At 44.1% G+C, this 18,257-nt stretch overlaps 1 protein-coding gene across 3 annotated transcripts in view; it reads right to left on the bottom strand.

Annotated features, from left to right (window-relative positions):
- Nucleotides 1-7,409, bottom strand: part of CYRIA (CYFIP related Rac1 interactor A) — a 109,879-nt gene extending 102,470 nt beyond the window's left edge. Inside the window, exon 1 of one of the 3 annotated variants that reach the window (XM_031008145.3) lies at nt 7,306-7,409. The gene's annotated coding sequence lies outside the window, so the exon portion shown is untranslated. The remainder of the gene's footprint in view (nt 1-7,305) is intronic. The other 2 variants (XM_055378744.2, XM_055378746.2) reach the window with 2 other exon arrangements.
- Between the last annotated feature and the right edge of the window lie 10,848 nt (nt 7,410-18,257).

Raw genomic sequence — 18,257 nt, 5'->3', positions numbered from 1 at the left:
CTGGAAAACTTAGCAAGCTTAAGGAATTTGCCCAAGGAAAGGGCCAAGATTCCATCCAACCCAGGTCTGTTTGCTTCCAAACACTTGCTCCAGAACTTCAAGGAGCAGATGTCACTTGTCTGGATTTCAAAGAGCTGTGGTAGCTGAGTTCTTGTCTCAGCCTTGGAAAAGCCACTGGTCTCAGTTTCTCTTTCTTCCTCTTTTCCTGTCTTTCCCTTTCTTTCCTTTCCTTTTTTTCTTTTCTTTTCCTTCCTCCCTTCCTTTTCTCTTCCTTTTCTTTTCTCTTCATTCCATCCAACTACCTAGCTATCTAATCCCCCAGTTTCTGTGGAATAGAGGAGAAAGAGCAGGGGTGTTCATCACCATGCACGCCTGTCACTCTGTAAGCTGAGAACATAGTTATCTTGTGTTCCTCCCCTTAACTGCAAGCTGTACCAAGGAAGGGCCTGAGAAGTAAGTTGGATACCACCTGCCTCAACTGGGAGCGATCCACAGCTCAACAAGGCCATATGCTGCACTCAGTGTAGGCTCAGCTCATTATTTCTGTGTGGCATCCTCCGTGGAGGTGGGCTGAGCAAAGGACACCCTGAAGGACGTCAGCCAAACACAGACACACCAGTCACAGGGAAGCACTTGAAACACAAGCTATATTTCATTCAGTTCTAAGGTATGGAGGCTCCTCTGGCTAGCAGAAACTCACCACCTCTTTGAGATGAGTGTTCTACCCAAGACACATGCTAATTAACTCCATGCTCCTCACATATGCACAGCTCTTGTTTATAGTGTGGGTGATACAGAGAGATCAGGCTTTGAAGGCACACAGATGTGGTTTCAGATACCAGCTATGCCACTTTTCTAATGAGGTGACATTCTGCAAATTCCTTAACACCTCTGGACTTCCATTTCCCCATCCATAAAATGGGGATAATATCTGTTTCAAACGTTCTTCAGAAGATTGCTAAAAGTGGGTACAAAATGTTTATCATTGTCCTGCTGACAATACCCTACATGGCTCAGTAGGAACACAAGACTCAGGAGATCGACAGCTTGTCAAAGCCCAGGCTGCTTGTGAGTGGGCAGTGTGACTACAAGACCCCGGGTCTTCTTGGACTCTCCACTTGCTCTTGCCCCAACCATAGCATGAAGCTTCTCACATGAGGTGACTGGGAGCCAGCCTCATCGTTGTGGCTGGAAAGGCCTGCATCTGGTTGCCAGTGCGAATGAGAGAACTTGAAGAGTGTTGGGATAAGAGCGTGTCACTCATTGTTCCTCGTGATCGAAAAATGATTGTGCATTTAATTTTGAAACTGAGGAATCATCAAACCAAATAATGATTTTTAAAAAACAACATTAACTTAAAACAGAAGAGCACATTGCAGTAACCAAGGCATCTGTGAGGTCAACCTTCTTCTGCATTCACTGTGGTGAAGGCTCTGGAATATGGGAGTAAGCTGGTCCCTCTGTGCCACTCCTGTGTCTCTGCTTGTCTCTTCCCACTGTCATCAGCCTTTTATCAGGATGCTCAGCCAGAAAGTGGCTCCCTTTCTGGGAAGGAAAACAGGGCTTCTCGCCTCCTTGAGAGGATTCCTTGAAAACACACTTGGTTCTCTGCATCCCAGCTCTCTCTTGGCAACCCTGCTAACTAAAACGGCTAGGTTTTGCCTCTTCACCTGTCACTAGAGGAAATGAGTCCAAGAGCTTATTAGAATCATCAGGCTAGATGTGGAAAGGCACTTTCAAGTCATCAAATCCAGTCTTCCCATTTCACCAACAGCGAAACTGAAGCACAGAGATCTGCTCTTCCCTTACGAGGAAGTGAGGACTGCAGCTGACAGCTGAGCTTAGGTGGGCAGCCTTCCAGGACAAGCGTGTTTCTGTTTCGTGCTCCCTCTCTATGCAACATCAGGTGTAATTCAGGTGGTCCACGGAGAGCGCCCGTGTGGAGGGAAATTGACTCTATTGAAGTAAGAGTCAAAACAATACTTCCCTCTTCTCCCAGCACACTGCACTCTGTATAACACTGGCCAGGCTCCACTGGGCCATGTGTTTCCTCCCCTGATTCTCCCATGGAGGGAGAACTACTTGAGGGCAGGGGTAATGTCATATTGATCACTGTATCCTAGCACAACACAGAGCAAGAACCCACCCCGTACATATTTGTCAAATGAATAATCTCATTTTTATGCTTGATCCATCATAAAACTGCAATTAAACTCTTTGGGGCACTCCATTTCCCCAGTTTCATTTAAAAAATCTAATTATCTATGCCATACAGAATTTTTATTAGAAAGTGAAGTCATTAAATAAGCAGACACCAGACTCAGGCCCTGAGATAATTGCAAATAGAAACACATCTGTCTGCAGTGCTAAGCTGGGCCTGGTAAACACACTGCTGGGAAACATGGCACCCATTCTCAGCACCTGGATTCGTGGGGGAAATGGGATTCTTAGGCCAGGGAAATTAGGCTTCCAAATTACCCAAGAAAGGCTAATGAGCAATTCTATAACTGCTTTTCAATACTTCCAGCTTCCTAGGTGATAGCTGTACTGACAGACTATATCCCAGCACTTTGGGAGGCCAAAGCAGAAGGACTGCTTGAGCGCAGGAGTTCAAGACCAGCCTGGGCAACATGGCGAAACCCTACCTCTACAAAAAGTGAAAAGATCTTGGTGGTGCACACCTGTGGTCCCACCTACTCAGAGGCTGGGGTGGGAGGATCACTTGAGCTGAGGAGGTCAAGGCTGCAGTGAGCCATGATGGCACCCCTGCACTGTAGCCTGGGTGACAGAGCAAGACCCTGTCTCAAAAAAAGAAAAAATAAATAAACTGAATCCAAGTCACCTTTGTATCTGAAGAGCCATCCATCCATATGTTCTGACCTTGTTTCTCCTGTCTCTGTATCCCTGGAAAGCAACTGTTATGCTTTCCATTCATAAGTTCAATCATAAAATCTTGGCCTGCTTAAAGGTTCAGTTTATTTCAGTGACAAATCAGCAATCCATTCTTGTGCAAAGGAAGCTACTTCTAGCATCATCAAACATTTTCCTTTAACTCAGATGTGTCAAACTCCTCTTCTATTCATCACTTATAGAAATAACATCCCAGCCAACTGCAGAAGCAATTCTTAAGGCTGTGGTGACAGCAAAATCCTAATAAACTCTCTAAATATTTACTAAGAGACTGAGTTACAACACTGACCGGTTCCACCCCTGTTAAAGTCTGCCTGCATTCTCCAAACACAATTATTTTAGGTCACTGACACGCCAGCCAAGGAAACGACAACACTGTGTACTACGGCACAAAGAGCAAGTAGAACTTAGCTTTAAATTCTGGTCCTGCCACTTCCTAGCTTCTAGACACGAGGCAAGGGACTTTACCTTTCCCCATTTTCTTAACTGTAAAATGGGGACAATAATACTAATGTCATAGAATTGTAGTGATAATTGAGAAAATGTATATTAATGTTTATAGTAACTTAAAGAAGTTCAACATGCTCAGAATAAAAAATATGAGGCATTCATTTTAAAGTATTCTCACAGATAGAATATGTTTCTAAAACTCAGGGTGTTTGTTGCCACTTCAAATTTATTCTCCTTTGAAAAAAAGAGTGTTGGTGATTCGTGCATTGTTGTGGTATTGCAGAACATAGCTTATCTAGTGAGCAATAACTTGAAAATTAACCAGCAGTGCTAGGAGCCTGAGCATGGGCAATTTTTAACCTTCTCAGATAATGAATGGATCTCCAAAGGCTAGAATTCATCCAAAGAGCTTTGTACCATGGTTTTAAGGGGACCCAGAGGTCCAGTAACTGAGAACGCTTTTCTAATCAATATAACTAAATAACAGCAAGTCTACTGTGAGGTGGGCACCATGCCAGACCCTTTAAATACATAAGATCATTTAAATCTTAGAAGGCAAGTATAATTATTTCAATGTCTCAGATGTAAGAATTGAGACCCAGAGAGGTTAGATGCACCTTCAACCACAGTTAAGACAAAGCAGTAGTGGAGTTTGAACTCATGCCTGACTCTTAAGACCACTTTCTTTCCAATCACCATGATGTCTTGTCAGGTAATTCATGCAGCTCCTGAGACAAGATTCTAACCATGATGAAGTGGGAACCGGAGACTTCTACGAGAGGATGAGTCAAAACTCAGTAAGAAAGGCAGTCCTGGCTCCCTGCCATGCTTCTCTCCCCTACCCTGCCCACAAGGGCTGATGTGTGGCTCTCCAACCATCACTCCATTGCTCCTCAAGTGGACAGTGGAAGGACAAATGTATTTCAGCCCCAAAGCACAAATCACCTGATTCAACCCTCATGGGTGACCTAGTCAAGTGGCCACCTCTGGGCCCTACATCAGCCTGCCCTTCCTTTTATCATACCACCTGTCTAACTGTATTACAAGGATCTTTTTCCATGACTAAATTTTTTTTTTGAAAACAGAAATGCTGCTCATTTTTCAAACCCCCAGTTCCCAAAACTGTATTTGGTACAGAGCAGATACTCAATAAATGTAAGATACATAAATAAGTTAGAGGATTCAACATCAAGGCTGGGCAAAATGCCTCTGGAGGATGCCTCTAACCCTGAGATTTTATAGCTTAATTATGCCTAAATTAGTTTTCAATCTCTGGACAGTGGTCCAGGGCTCTCTTTAAGATTGAGATCTCCCAATAGAACTAGGACATTATGGGTCCTTCAGCCTTTCAAAGTGTTCAAAGCATTCCCGGTAGGCTATTCTATGCCATCCTAAAAGAACAAGAAAATGTGGCCAGTAGGATAGATGCTGTCAACCCCATTTTAAAGACGGAGAAACTGAGGCTATATGAGTGAACTGACTTTCTCAGGACCAACATTTGACTCTGAGGCTGCTGATTCTCTGGTCTTTTTGTGCTACCATAATACGTGCTCAGCTTATTTTTAACAAACCTAGAGCATGGCAATGTGAAGGGACTGGCAGGGAATGGAAAAGAAGAGCGTGTACTGGAGAAAAAAACACCAGGGAAGGGAAGGAACAGCCTCACTGGAGAGTGTCACTGACAGCTGACAGTGGGTGCCCCTATGGCCCTGGGGAGCTATAAACTCCTTGCCCAGGGCTGGCTTGGGAGGGTCTACTTGACTCTGGGTCCCTGACTTATCTAGTTGCATCTAGGCCTGGGAGCAAACGCAAACTGAATTCTTCTTGGTGCTGAGTAAAAACAGGAAGTCACAAGTGGCTTTGCTCTGCTCTCAGCTGGGGTCCTCAACAGTTCAGGTCAAGGGTACACTTGGGACACTCCAGACAGCTTCCTGGCAGCTCCCTCCACAGTAATCCAGCAGGGACAGGAAAAGTGGAGACACCTTCTAAAGAGCCTCCTATAGTGTGGGTTTAGGCAGCTGGACTAAGGAAGTCCCTGTGATCCCTCGGACAGGGCCAGGGAGCCCAACAGAGATGCGTGTATGTCAGCTTCATCACTTTTCCATTCATTCAACCAAAACTGAGGGCTGACTGTGTGCTCAAATCAGTGTGACCTTAGGGAAATAACTCACTTGCTCTGAGCTTAGTTTCCTCAACTGCAAAGTGGAAAGAGCCCCTGCCCCATGGGGCTATTGCGAAGATGAAAGGAAATAACACCAGTGAGGTCCTTTGCCACATTTGGTATCTATTTTTAGCACTGAGGCAGTATGCGCCCACTATGTGCCCAAGCCCGTGATGCTGCTGCTGCCCCCTTCCCAGAGCCAGAGCCCAGAGGCAGGAGGGAATGTGGGCAGGTCTGTTTCCACCTCGCTTTCCCACTCTCCCCTCACAGGAACCCAGGGCCAGCAGGAGGTGAAGTTCTGCCAGCCCCCAGCCTGGGCCCAGCGCCCATGTTTATGACTGTTTATTTCAGAGCAAGTAGAAAGGAGAAATTAGAGCCATGAAAGACAGGACAACGGACCAATAAAAACCAGCTCCCAGAAGAGTCAGAAGGAGGAAGACAGGCAAAACTGTCACCATAGCAACACAAGACAGTCAGAAGCACGCAGGAAAAACAGCCCCTGCTCTGCCTCCTGTCTCCACTGCAAAGCAAGCCCTCGAACCCCAACCAGAGATCAGTGAAAGCCGACAACGATCCACCCAAAGAACTCTGGTACCCAAGCCCAGACCTGGCTAGCAGCCACTCTCCTCCTGCTGCCCCAGCACAAGTCCCAGCCTTCCAGGGTCCCAGATCAGCATTCTGTGCCCTGGGGACTCGACACTGTGCAGATGGCCCAGGTCCCATCCAGAGGAGATAGTGACTGGTGACAGAGAGGAAAGTTTCTAACAGGGAGAAAAGGAGGGTCACAGAGCTTCAGGGGAGATCAGGGCCCTAAACTCCAGCCCCATGACCCTGTCTTGGGTTCCCTGGGGAGCAGGCGGGTAAACAAGGGTGTGGGAGAGGACATCAGGCCCTGGACCCAGAAAGATTGCTCCATCAGTTCTGGACCTGGCACCCCCAAAACAGTGGCTGGGGGAATTCTGGGGATGGGTGGGGAACTAGCTTTGGAGGCCTTAAATGACAAAGATCTTGGCCCTGGTCTCTGGGGACACTGGCTAGCGAGTAGGAGCAGCTTGGAGGAGGACCCAGGGACGGGCTGGCCCATTTTGACAGAGAATGTCTCCTGGCAGACAAGACAGGTGTCTCCACCAAAAAGCATGGCTGGCCTGGGACCAGCATTTTGGGAAGTGGGTCAAATTGTTCCCAAAGCTCAGTATTGGAAAAGTGCCTTTTGCCAAACTGAGGTTCTGGGTTCTGCGGGAGGAGAGAGGGTGACGGCAAGGTGTGCTGGGTCCTAGGCACAGCAGCTTTCTGGCTGGCTAAGAACGTCTGTGGCAGGTGGCAGCAGAAGGGTCCAGGTGTGCAGGGCCTGGGGAAGGGGCCATCCCTCCCTTTGGGGCTGTAGAGAGTACCCAGGAGCCCGGGGCCTCGGGTGGTGGGAAGGGGAGTGTTAGGGGTTCCCTGCGAGAATGGAGCTTATGATACCTGGGGTGGGGGGTAAGTGAGTGAGGGACGAGGGAGGGTGGTCTGGGAAAGGAACACAATCAGGAGGCAGCCCTCTCAGAAAGAGGGCAACGGGGCACAAAGCCGGACCTCTGTCCGGCGATCGCTAAAGAAGGGCTCCCGGACGGTGTCCTCCGCTCTCCCTCCCTCCCAAAGGCTGCAGGGGCGTCCGGGAGGAGAAGGATGGCAGGGAGGCGCCCGCCTCGCCTCGCGGTGCCCCGCGGTGCCCCGTGCAGGCCGAGCCCCGCGCCCGCAGAACCCCACCCGCGCCCCTGCCGCGCCCCCAGCCGCGCCGCGCTCACCGAGTCGCCGCCGCCCTGCTCTGCCGCCCGCTCCGCCGCCGCCGTGTACGCCTCTCCCGCGGCCGCCGCAGCCTGCGAGACGGCCTCGGAGCCCCGCCCCGCCCCGCCCCGCCCCGCCCCGCCCCCAGCCCGGCTCGCGGCAGCCGCCCCGCCCCGGCCCCGGGGGATCCCCACCCGCGCTGTCACCGGCCGCGTCCTCACCCTCGCCTGGACAACCCCATCTCTTTGCCCGGCTCTGCTCTCTGCTCCCAGGAGCTGGTGCGGACCCGCCCCAGCACGGTCGCCCCTGCCCCTTCTCAGCCTTGGCCACTTGGCCTTGCCTTCCCAGAGGAAGCCTGAACCAGACCTTTCTGTTTCTGCACACCAAATTCCTCCACACCCACGGTTGCCCTCCAAGAAAAAGAAATGCCCGCAATCTCTAGACGCATATTCACCTTCAAATTAATGCCCAGCCAAATCATCCCAATCCCTAGGCACACTCCAAATTACTTGAGATTCTGAACCCAGTCTCGCTCCCAGTCCCTTTCTGTCCACCCTATTAACAGATCTCCAGCCTTGGGGCCCGCAGTTATCCGATGGGACCACCGTAAAGTCTTCCCAAAGGCTCAATCCAAAAAATGTAATTAACCTTAAAGAGTAAGTCTGCAAAAACACTTAAAAAATTCTATGATGCAAAAAGAAAGTAGTGGGTTACAGCGTCATTGACGTGATCATTGTTCTAAAACATCTGCCATGGAGGCTTTTTGCATTAGCGAGAGGGAGATTCAGGAAACCAGAGAGGACTCAGCAGTGCCAAACAGGTTGTGAGTCAGAGCTCCTGTTGAGGGGAGGGAGAGCTCCTGGGGACCCCGGCTTCGGCTGCTTCCTTTCCCAGTCCATCAGCCAGAACATCATGAAACATGTGTTAAATCCCCATAGTGTGCCAAGGTACGTGCCCGAAGCTGCATGGGTTGGGGCCCTGTGTGGGCTGGGATCAGAGGAGGAGAGAAGCATCAGGAGAAGGTGTTCAGGCCCCTCTCCTTTCTGAGATCCAGGGTGTTTCCCCTGGGAGGACTTGTTGCCCAAGCTTCCTTTGCGCTCTGAAAGGCTCTCCTGAACTGCCCACAGAGGCTCTTGGTCTGTTTTTTGGCAAAAATTCACAGAGGGCAGGAAGGCACTGTCTAGTTAGAGTGAAATATTTCCCCACTTGGAAGGGGTCCTTAGGACCAGAAGAAACACTTTCCCATTCTCTTTTTGAGTTTTCCCCATGCCCTAGACCAGCCTCTGTTGTCAATTCCTGCAAAGGTGTTTTTTTTTTTTTTTTTGTTTTTTGAGACAGAGTCTCACTCTGTCGCCCAGGCTGGAGTGGAGTGGCGTGATCTCGGCTCACTGCAACCTCCATCCCCCGGGGTTCAAGCAATTCTCCTGCCTCACCCTCCAGAGTAGCTGGGACTACGGGCGCCTGCCACCACATCCGGCTAATTTTTGTATTTTTAGTAGAGACGGGGTTTCACCATCTTGGTCAGGCTGGTCTTGAACTCTTGACCTTGTGATCCACCCACTTTGGCCTCCCAAAGTGCTGGGATTACAAGCGTGAACCACCGCGGCCGTCTGGCAAAGGTGTTTTATCTGTGAGTGGCTCTATGAGAAAACCTTCTTGCCATGAGGTAAACCATGTCTACTACACACACACACACACACACACACACACACACACACACACATACAGACACACACATACACACACCCCTAAAATTTTCTGGCTTAATCTGTCCACCTTGAGTTTGGCCAGGTTTTGGGAAGAGTGAGGACTAATCAGCCACAAACACCATTCATCCCCATAAAACACTATCATTTCAGACCATGAGAGGACTTTCCACTTTACACCCATCTGTCTCTAATAATACAGCTCAAGTTTGTGAGTAAACTATTTGATGCATGAGATTTCACTTCCACACACTTAGAGATGGCTTCTGTTTCAATAATCAAGGGATACCTGCATGGTATTGCCCAGCCCATTATGAAATAATAGGGTTTTCTAATGATCAGTGTGGAATTTAATAATTGAATGTTTCCTAAGACAAAATTACCAGATGAAAGTCTTTTAACTTTATCAGTAATACTAATAACAAGTTTAAAGGTTATTATAATAAAGATTATAGTGAAATTAAACTGCCATTTAGGAGGCAGGTAAGTTGAGATTGAATTTCAGATGGTTGTCACTCACAATATGTTTGCTAAAACGAACCTTAATATCTTAATTAAAGTAAATGTATACTGAGCTGTTCTAGTTTCAAGGACATCTTTTTCATGTATTTATTTTTTTAAAAGAGATTGATGAAGCATGGACAAAGTGCCAGGCACTGTGCTAAGTAATGGAATAAGGACACAGTTCCCTGGTCTTGAGGAGGACACAGGCAGGCTGCCTGTGGAAAAAGACTAACAGAGATATTTGCTGTGTGAACCCAGGAAAAGAAAGAATTCTTTGTGATTGGGGGAAACTGAGAGCAGATTCTTGAAAAGCGCATTTTTAAGCTAAAATATAAGTGGGAAGTTAGACTTCAATAGGCAGGAAATGCGGACAAAGACAATCCAAGTAGAGAGACAAAGTGGAGGCCTGGGTGAAAAGTGATCCGGGGTGGCCAGCATACCAGGGGGATCCCACAACGTGGGACAGAGAATGGAGAACTAGAACAACAGCCTGAGAATCTGCACTTGATCCTAGGAGCTCCTGGGGACTGAGTGGCCTTAACCAGAGCCCCGAATAAGGAGCCTGACGATAGGTTAAGGTCCTTAGCAACAGTGAATGGAGAAAGAAGAGAAGGCAGCAGTGAAAATGGTAAGCCCCAGAAGGTTGATTCTATCCAGGGCTCCTCTCCACCCACTGAGACGTATCCAAGGGCATGTGAAACATTCTCTCTAAATCCCTCAGCAACTTCCCTTTACCACCTGACTCCCTTGTCTCTGCAAAGGATCCTTTCTGCTTCTGGACTTTTGCTGACATACCTACCTCTGCCATCTCAGCTACCAAAAATTATTTCTTCCAATGCTAGTGATGCGCCTTGGAGACAGTGTGATACTTTGGGCTCAAACTTCTGTCCTCTGAATATTTCTATAAAATTGACAGTCTGAGCCACTTACTCCTCTGACACATCACGTGTGACAGCTGTTTCTCAGAAGTGGCATGCAGCACTTTTCATATGCACAAGGTTCTCAAGGACAGGGACTTTTTTTTTTTTTTTTTCCTGAGACACAGATGAAACCATAGATTTGAAGTCAAAGCCAAACATAAATCCTAATTCTGCCACTCACTGGATACTTTATCATTTGGTGTTTTTGTTTCCTCTTCCATAAAATTGGAGTAATAAAATCTACCTAAGAAGGGTGATGTGAAGGCTATTATAAACTGCTTTGTAGCTGTGAAAGAAAAAGTATGTGAAGTGTTTGTGTGTGTGTGTGTGTATGTGTGTGTGTGTGTGTGTGGCCTCGTGGTGCCTTGAATTGGACTGAGCATGTAGGAAGTGCCCATTACAAACTGTGTTAAAGTGCTTATTAACCCACTGGCTAGTGGGTTAATTCATAGATAAGGACATGGCAGGGAGACGGAGGGTTCCTGTGTCGTGAGGCCCTGTAGTGCTCTCTGCTTACTGCTCTGCAAGGAATGAATCTTTATTTTTGCCCTCCAAGCCCACTAATCTCTGGCAGAAATTATATAATGTTTTCTCCCTGGCATTACTATAACGTTTACAAAGGTGGTGGGTTTTCTTGCCAATTGCTGGCCGGGGCCCCTTTATGTAACTAGGGGTTTCTACGGAAACATGGACTAGGCTTCAGAGGGAGCATAATAGATTTGATTATGAACATTGAGCCAATTTTCACAGCTGACATGAAGCACACTTCCTTGTTGCAAAAATCACAGCCCAAACTGTGTAGAGAAACTTTGTAATGGCTAGAAACCCTTGCCTGTGGCTGAGTTGGAGCACACGACTTAAGCACTCTGACTTTACTTGCTTTTTAATCACTGAGCATGTCAGGCTCTTTCAGACCTTCCTTCCTTTGCACACGATTCGCCACTGTCTTGAATGACCTTTCCACCTGGTCCATTCTTTGAGTTTATACTCATTATTTTGAAACCTGATTCAAAAGCAACCCCTCTGTAATGACTCCTTCAACTCTCCAAGACCAAGTCAATTGTTCTTTCCTGTGCACTTCCAAAGAATACCACTCACACGTCTACAGGAGCACTCACCAAGCTGTGATGATTGGATAAGTTTCTAAACAGTTGATTCTTTTTATGTGCAGTAGCTATATTCTATAAAGTCATCTTAAACACTGAATAAATGCTGAGCAATAGCTTCTAGGGGAAATGTAGGGTTAAGTTCCTGCAAGCCTTTGGTCACATATTTGTCAACTAATCAACACATAACCTTGCTTTACATGTGTTTCTGTTTAAAGATACTTTATTTAATGTACAATATTGACTCATTAATATTGAACTCACGGTCAACAGCCCTATAACTCATGCCTGAACGAAGTTTATTTAACACACGTATTTTCTCTGTAAGGAACTTCACAGCCTTCTTGCGCTTAGAAACACTAGATGACACTTCAGCACTGTGCTCAGAGGTCTTTTTTTTAAGATGGAGTCTCACTCTGTTGCCAGGCTGGAGTGCAGTGGTGTGATCTCGGCTCACTGCAACCTCTGCCTCCCAGGTTCAAGCGATTCTACTGCCTCAGGCTCCAGAGTAACTGGGACTACAGGTGTGCACCACCATGCCCAGCTAACTTTTTTCTATTTCTAGTAGAGACACGGTTTCACCATGTTGGCCAGGATGGTCTCGATCTCTTGACGTTGTGATCCGCCCACCTCGGCATCCCAAAGTGCTGGGATTACAGGCGTGCACCACCATGCCTTGCCCCCAGAGGTCATTTTAAATGGTGAAATCACTTTCAACAAGTACAAAAATGTGAAAGAAGTGTAGCACTAAATAGATCACAAAAAGGACACTGTATGAAAGCTGAAACAAGAAGGCAGAACACGGTCTTGTTGGACCTTAGCTTGGAACATGCATGTCTGGGTGCCTCAAGTGTTTCATGCTTGGTGCATGTCTATAGATCACAAAATCAATGAGAGTATAGATTTTGGGGTTGTGAATAAATTTTAACGAGTAGGCAATATCACAAATATAGAATCTTCTAAGAGTGAACAGCAACTCTATGTGCCTCCCAAATAGACTATGAGCTCTTTGAGGCCAGGATTTATGCTTTATTATTGGTCTTTGTATCTCTTCAACACATGGAAGAGCACCTGATACATTAAAAAATTAATATTTAACAAATGCCAATTGACTGAGTGAATCATTTAATCTGGCCTTGCATTTCTTTAGGTTTTTACCAACAATTTATGAACTTACATTAATAAAGCAGAAAGAATGTTGTGGGTTCTTCTCCCATATGAATGTCAAAGACCTGACTTGGTTCCTGCCAGTTGTTTGACAAGAGCCCCCAATTCTGGATGTAAAGAGCATTCTATTTAGAGTAGATTTCTGATATGTATCAAATCTGGATAATACATATGTTGACTTCCAAGGTGGGGAAGAGTATAAACAGCACTATCCACCTTTCTCCCCCAAAAAGAGAAGTGGGGGATGAATTCTCAGGATCTGGAAAAATAGAGTCAAATGACAGCCAACAATGAAGAAAAATTACATAGCCCAGGAACTGTAAGGGTCGCTGGTGACACAGTGATAATAGGGAAGGAAAGTGGAGGCAGGGAAGTTAGAGGAACCATGTAGGAACTTGGCATTGTGGTCCAGATGTAAATCTGGGCCCCTCCTCACACCTAACGGCAGTTGACTTTGAGCAGGTTATTTAATTGCCCTCAGTCTTGTTTCTCACATTCATAAATAAAATGATTGTAACAGGACTTGCCACAAGGAGTTGTTTATGCAACTAATGTTTATTGAGGGCCTACTGTGTGCTAGATAGAAATATTAATAAGATCATGAATGTGCAGACAATTAATGAGTAGCTAGCCCAGTGCCTGATGTAACCCAGCGTATTAGTTGTTTTCACATTGCTACAAAGAAATACCTGAGACTGGGTAATTTATAAAGAAAAGAGGTTTAACTGGCTCACAGTTCTGCAGGCTGTACAGGAAGCATGATGTTGGCCATCTGCCCAGCTTCTGGGGATGCCTCAGCAAACTTACAACCATGGCTGAAGGTGAAGGGGAGGCAGGCATGTCTTACATGGACAGAGAAAAAGTAAGAGAGAAAGTGAAGGAGGTGTTACCCATTTTTAAAACATCCAGATCTCCTGAGAAGTTACTCACTCACTATCATGGGAGCAGCACAGAGGGGATGGGGCTAAACCATTCATGAGAGCCCTGCCCTCATGATCTAATCACCTCTCACCAGTCCCCACCTCCAACACTGGAGATTACAATTAGACATGAGATTTGGTGGGGACACAGATTCAAATCGTATTACCCAGCTACCAAGTTTAAAAAGTGATTATAGTTATTTTCACCCACAAATTTTTTTTCTTTTCTTTCTGTCTCTTTTTTCTTTCTCTCTGATTTGCAAACTCTCAGCATGTTTCTTCTTTTTCTTCTAAGTCCAAATCTTCTGATATGTTTTTGTAGGTCAGTTGATCTCATTCTTTGGCTGGCCAGGTAAACCCAAGAAATTGCTGACTGCATCTATTGTTGGCACCTTTGACAAAATGAGTCTGCCCCTTTAGGGGACTCAAACTCACCACTTTCAAAGCTCACAGTCTCCAAAATCACCGCCAATGAAGTAATGACACCTATATAGGAGCCTTTGAGCAGAGGCTTAGTGCATTTAACAGGCATATCCTAGTCATCTATTCAGCTACACAAACAGGTAAGTAGGGGTCACTTACGACTATACCCATTTATAGCCTGGAAATTAAGGCTTGATGTGACTTGTTCAAGTCATCAACTGAGTTACAGCCACAGCCAATAACTTAAAATACAGGTGTCATGGCTCATAGTTTAGGACCAATTCTTGAATTATTTGGACAATCAATCTTCTTCTTTTCCTTTGCAAATACTTTCTTTGCTTTTCAGAAAATATATTAGCAAGCAAGTGGGCAGGTTTGATTCAGACATAGGCCAGGATTATTTCGCATTATCCACTCTGTCTCTATCTCTCTTTCTTTCTCTCTTATTTGAAAAGTTTCAACAAGTGACTTCTGTTTCAAGTCCAGATCCACTGATACTTTTTCATAGGTCAGTTGATCCTAATCTTTGGCAGCTGAAAAATACAATTTCAGTAATAACACAGTGTTAAAATTATCATCAAACAGAATGGTTGACTCTGTAGAGTTTCTTCGTAAGCTATGCTAATATTATATTAATATTTTATGTTTAAATGCTCATTACTACATGCGACAGCTACATAAATGGCTATATTCATGGTCTGCAGCCTATTGTGTTTGCCTTTTAACCCTGTAACTACTTGAGAAATGCCTTAGAATAGTGATACTTGGAGGAAACTTGCTATCTTTAGAATTCATATTTATTGTATCTTCTTTATTATCCCCCCTTCAGCCACTGCCCAGATCAACCCCTTATCAATTTTCAGCACAGTTATTTAAACAGGTTTCTGGCTGGTCTCCCTGCCTTCATATCTAGCCTATCTAATTCGCTGTCCATCCTGCAGCCCAAGTGAGCTTTCCAAAAGACAACTATGATCACGGAATCCCTTTATTGAAACTCTTCAGTGGCTCCCCATTACACTAGACCAGAGTCTTACATTCTCTGCAGAACTCATATGGCCAAATTATAATCTGCTTTCACTTGTTGTTTCTGCTGCATTTCTCTCTGCTCTTTAACTTGAAATATTTTATCACTTCTATCTGCTTTTATACCTGCTATTTCCTCTTCCTAGAATGTATCTCACAGTGTTTTAATTCTGCCCATTACTTCCTGGGCTCCTGAAAATTATAAGTTATACATACACACAAAAACACACAATGTTTGTGTTCTCAATGTTTGACATCTACATATCTAATATAAACTTAATTTAAACTTAATATTGACATCTAATCCAAACTTAATTCATATCCACTGAATTGATCTGAATTACACCGATCCTGAATCTTCAAGATCCAGAGATTAGAAAAATTGCCCTTTCAAATTATTTCTGGAAAAGTACAATCAAGCCCAGAAGGACAATGTAATAACTTTTTCATAAATAGAGCTGTTTGGCTGCTTTTGTGTGTGTATGAATAAAGCAAAACTCCACACTGTTGTGTGATCTTAAAATAAAATCCACATTAGTGATTATTAATCAAATCCAACAAATAGTTCTTGGCTTCTGATGTTGAAACACTTCCTTTTCTCACATGCCAACACCTCTACGTTTTCTTTGTTTTAATTATACTAAGCGTCCTTTTGTTCTTCCTGGGACATTTGCCTGGAGGCTGGGGCAAGCTCTAAATAATAGTCATCATCATTATAAAAAATAGTATTTACACAGTCTATTTTTAGAGCAGAAGACAAACCTCCAGCCAAGCCCAATATGACCCTGCCAGAGCTGCAGTAGTTTCTTGAAGACAGTCTTGGGCTCTTGAATATTTCACCTGTCTCATTAGTGTCACTCATGTAGGATGGCAGCTGCTTCCTCTGATAAACTCCATCAAACTGCTTCCCATCTGTTAGTGGGAGAGAAAATGGAAAATTTTAGAAAATCTGGTGTTTTTTATGTTTATATATATAAATGCTGTTAATTTTCTGATTTCTATGTTTCATCTATACAGTGAATCCACTTAATGTGGGTTTTCTTCTAGAAAGAAAAAAGGAATATTAACTTTTATTATACATAGTTAATCATTTCCAGCTCTTAGAATCTCAGAGGAGAAGGGGCTTTAGACATAATCTAAACCTATTTATTCATTTGACAGACAGAGAAACTGAGGCCCAGAGAGGGAAGATGATTTCCCAAAGTCATAAGGCAAGTAAGTGGCAGAGCTGGGATTCAAAATCACAGCAATCATGTGCTACATTCAGGCTGGTGTTTTTGGGTCTCCCTGATACTGAACATTCACCCCACCTTCTGATATGAGCACTAAAGTTTGCAGCGTGTTGCCTATCTAGGATGCTCGTCTTCTGTTTGAAAATTATCAAGTTCCTCCACAATTTCTCATGGATTCTATTGGCTTCCATTAAGTCTTGTCTCCAAGAAGGATGAGTGTATATGGTGTAAGGCCCTGGCCAAATATGTGGACAAGAATCAGAAACTGCCCTTCTAAACAGGCAGAGTGATCTAGTGGGAAGAGCTCGTAGTCTTCAGCCCTGGGTGGTGGGAACAGCTCTACTTTGAATTCCTTGTATGATTTTAGGTGGGTCAGCAAATTTCTCTTGTCTCAATATCTTTATTTGTTCACTCTGGATAATAAATGCCTGCCCTGTCAACCTCATAAGAACGTTGAAAAAATCATATAAAGTGACAGAAGTGAAAGGACTGCGAAAAGCAAAACAAAAAATCATTATTTCACCTAGCAGAAGAAACACAGCAGAATATGTTGGTTTTGTTTATTGCCAAAGTGACACACGTACTAATTTGATGCTCATTTCCTGCAGGTGGTCAAGGGTTTTTTTTTGTTTTTTTTTTTTTTTGCTTTTATTTTTTTCCAACCAAGTGTCACTGATGTTTGGAATACATTTTATGTTTTTACATATTTAGGCTGAGTAGAATTGACCCAGAGGGAAAAAGGGAGAAAGTTAGAAATAACAACAAATGTACCCAGATGTGAGTTTACTCAGGACATTATGAATACTTCAGTTTGACTGAAGTGATGGGAGATTTAGAGAGTGGCCATTATAGATAAATTTTCTAACTTTCTAAGGAGATTCTACTAGTTATTGAAAGTGACGGGGGAATGTGTCAGTAACTAAAGTGTGATTTCAACATGCATCTATTTCTTTTCTATTTTTTGTCTTGATCCAAGCACTGATAATCTAATTCACACTAAGGAGTAATGACTGAGAGGTGCTTACCTCATTCTAAGGGATACATTGACAAACATTAATGTAACAAACATCTATGTTCTTGTCACCCAGAATATTAACATTTTGTTATTTGTGCTTCAATGTTTCCTCTTAGGTAATAAGATTAATGTTCAACTGAAAATTGAAAATCAGTGCCAAGTCATTTCGGGCTCTTCTCTTTTTAGGGGCATCGAGAGGACTACATTTCCCTGCCACCTTTGCAGGGTCATGTGATCAGTTCCGACCATTGGTTTGTGAGCAGTCATAAGTCACTGTTGGGTTGGAAGCCTTAACTGGCAATGTGGGCAATGTGAGCAATGTGAGATGCTTCAACAACTTGTACCCCTCCTGTAGCATGTTGGAGTTGTTATAACCATACTTAACCCAACTGACACATCTTCCAGCCCCATTGCCATTCTTCTCCTTATGGACACAACAACTATCATAAATTTCTTGGGAATCTTTCCATTCACACTATCTGCACATTCCTTAAACAGCTATATACACTTAATATATTGCATGGTTTTAAAATTGATGTAAATGCTATCATATAATATTATGGTTCTTTTGTTTCTTCAATGCAATAGTTTGGATTTTTAGAATGTTCCTTCATGATTACTACATGATTCTGTAGACTATGTACATATTCAGTTTTATCAGATATTGACAAATTCCTCTTTAAAATGGTTCTACCATTTTATTGCTCACAGTAACAATGCATCAGCTTATTGATGTCTCCACGTATTTTCCAATATTTCTGTTGTCAAATTTTCTGGTATTTTTTATTTGTGAGATGTAATTTTATTGTTTTCATTGACATTTCCTTAATTACTAATGAGAGACTGAAAACTGAGCATCTTTTCATATGTTTACTGATTTTTCAGTTTTTCTTTTCTGAAAAATATTTAAACCTATCTTTTGTAATTATGGCTATTGTATCTTTTATAATTTATAA

Source organism: Gorilla gorilla, chromosome 12, assembly GCF_029281585.2.
Source record: "Gorilla gorilla gorilla isolate KB3781 chromosome 12, NHGRI_mGorGor1-v2.1_pri, whole genome shotgun sequence".
In the NCBI taxonomy this organism is placed as follows: Eukaryota; Metazoa; Chordata; class Mammalia; order Primates; family Hominidae; genus Gorilla; species Gorilla gorilla.
Note: the sequence above shows the minus strand (reverse complement) of the source record. Positions and strands in the feature narration are given on the sequence as shown.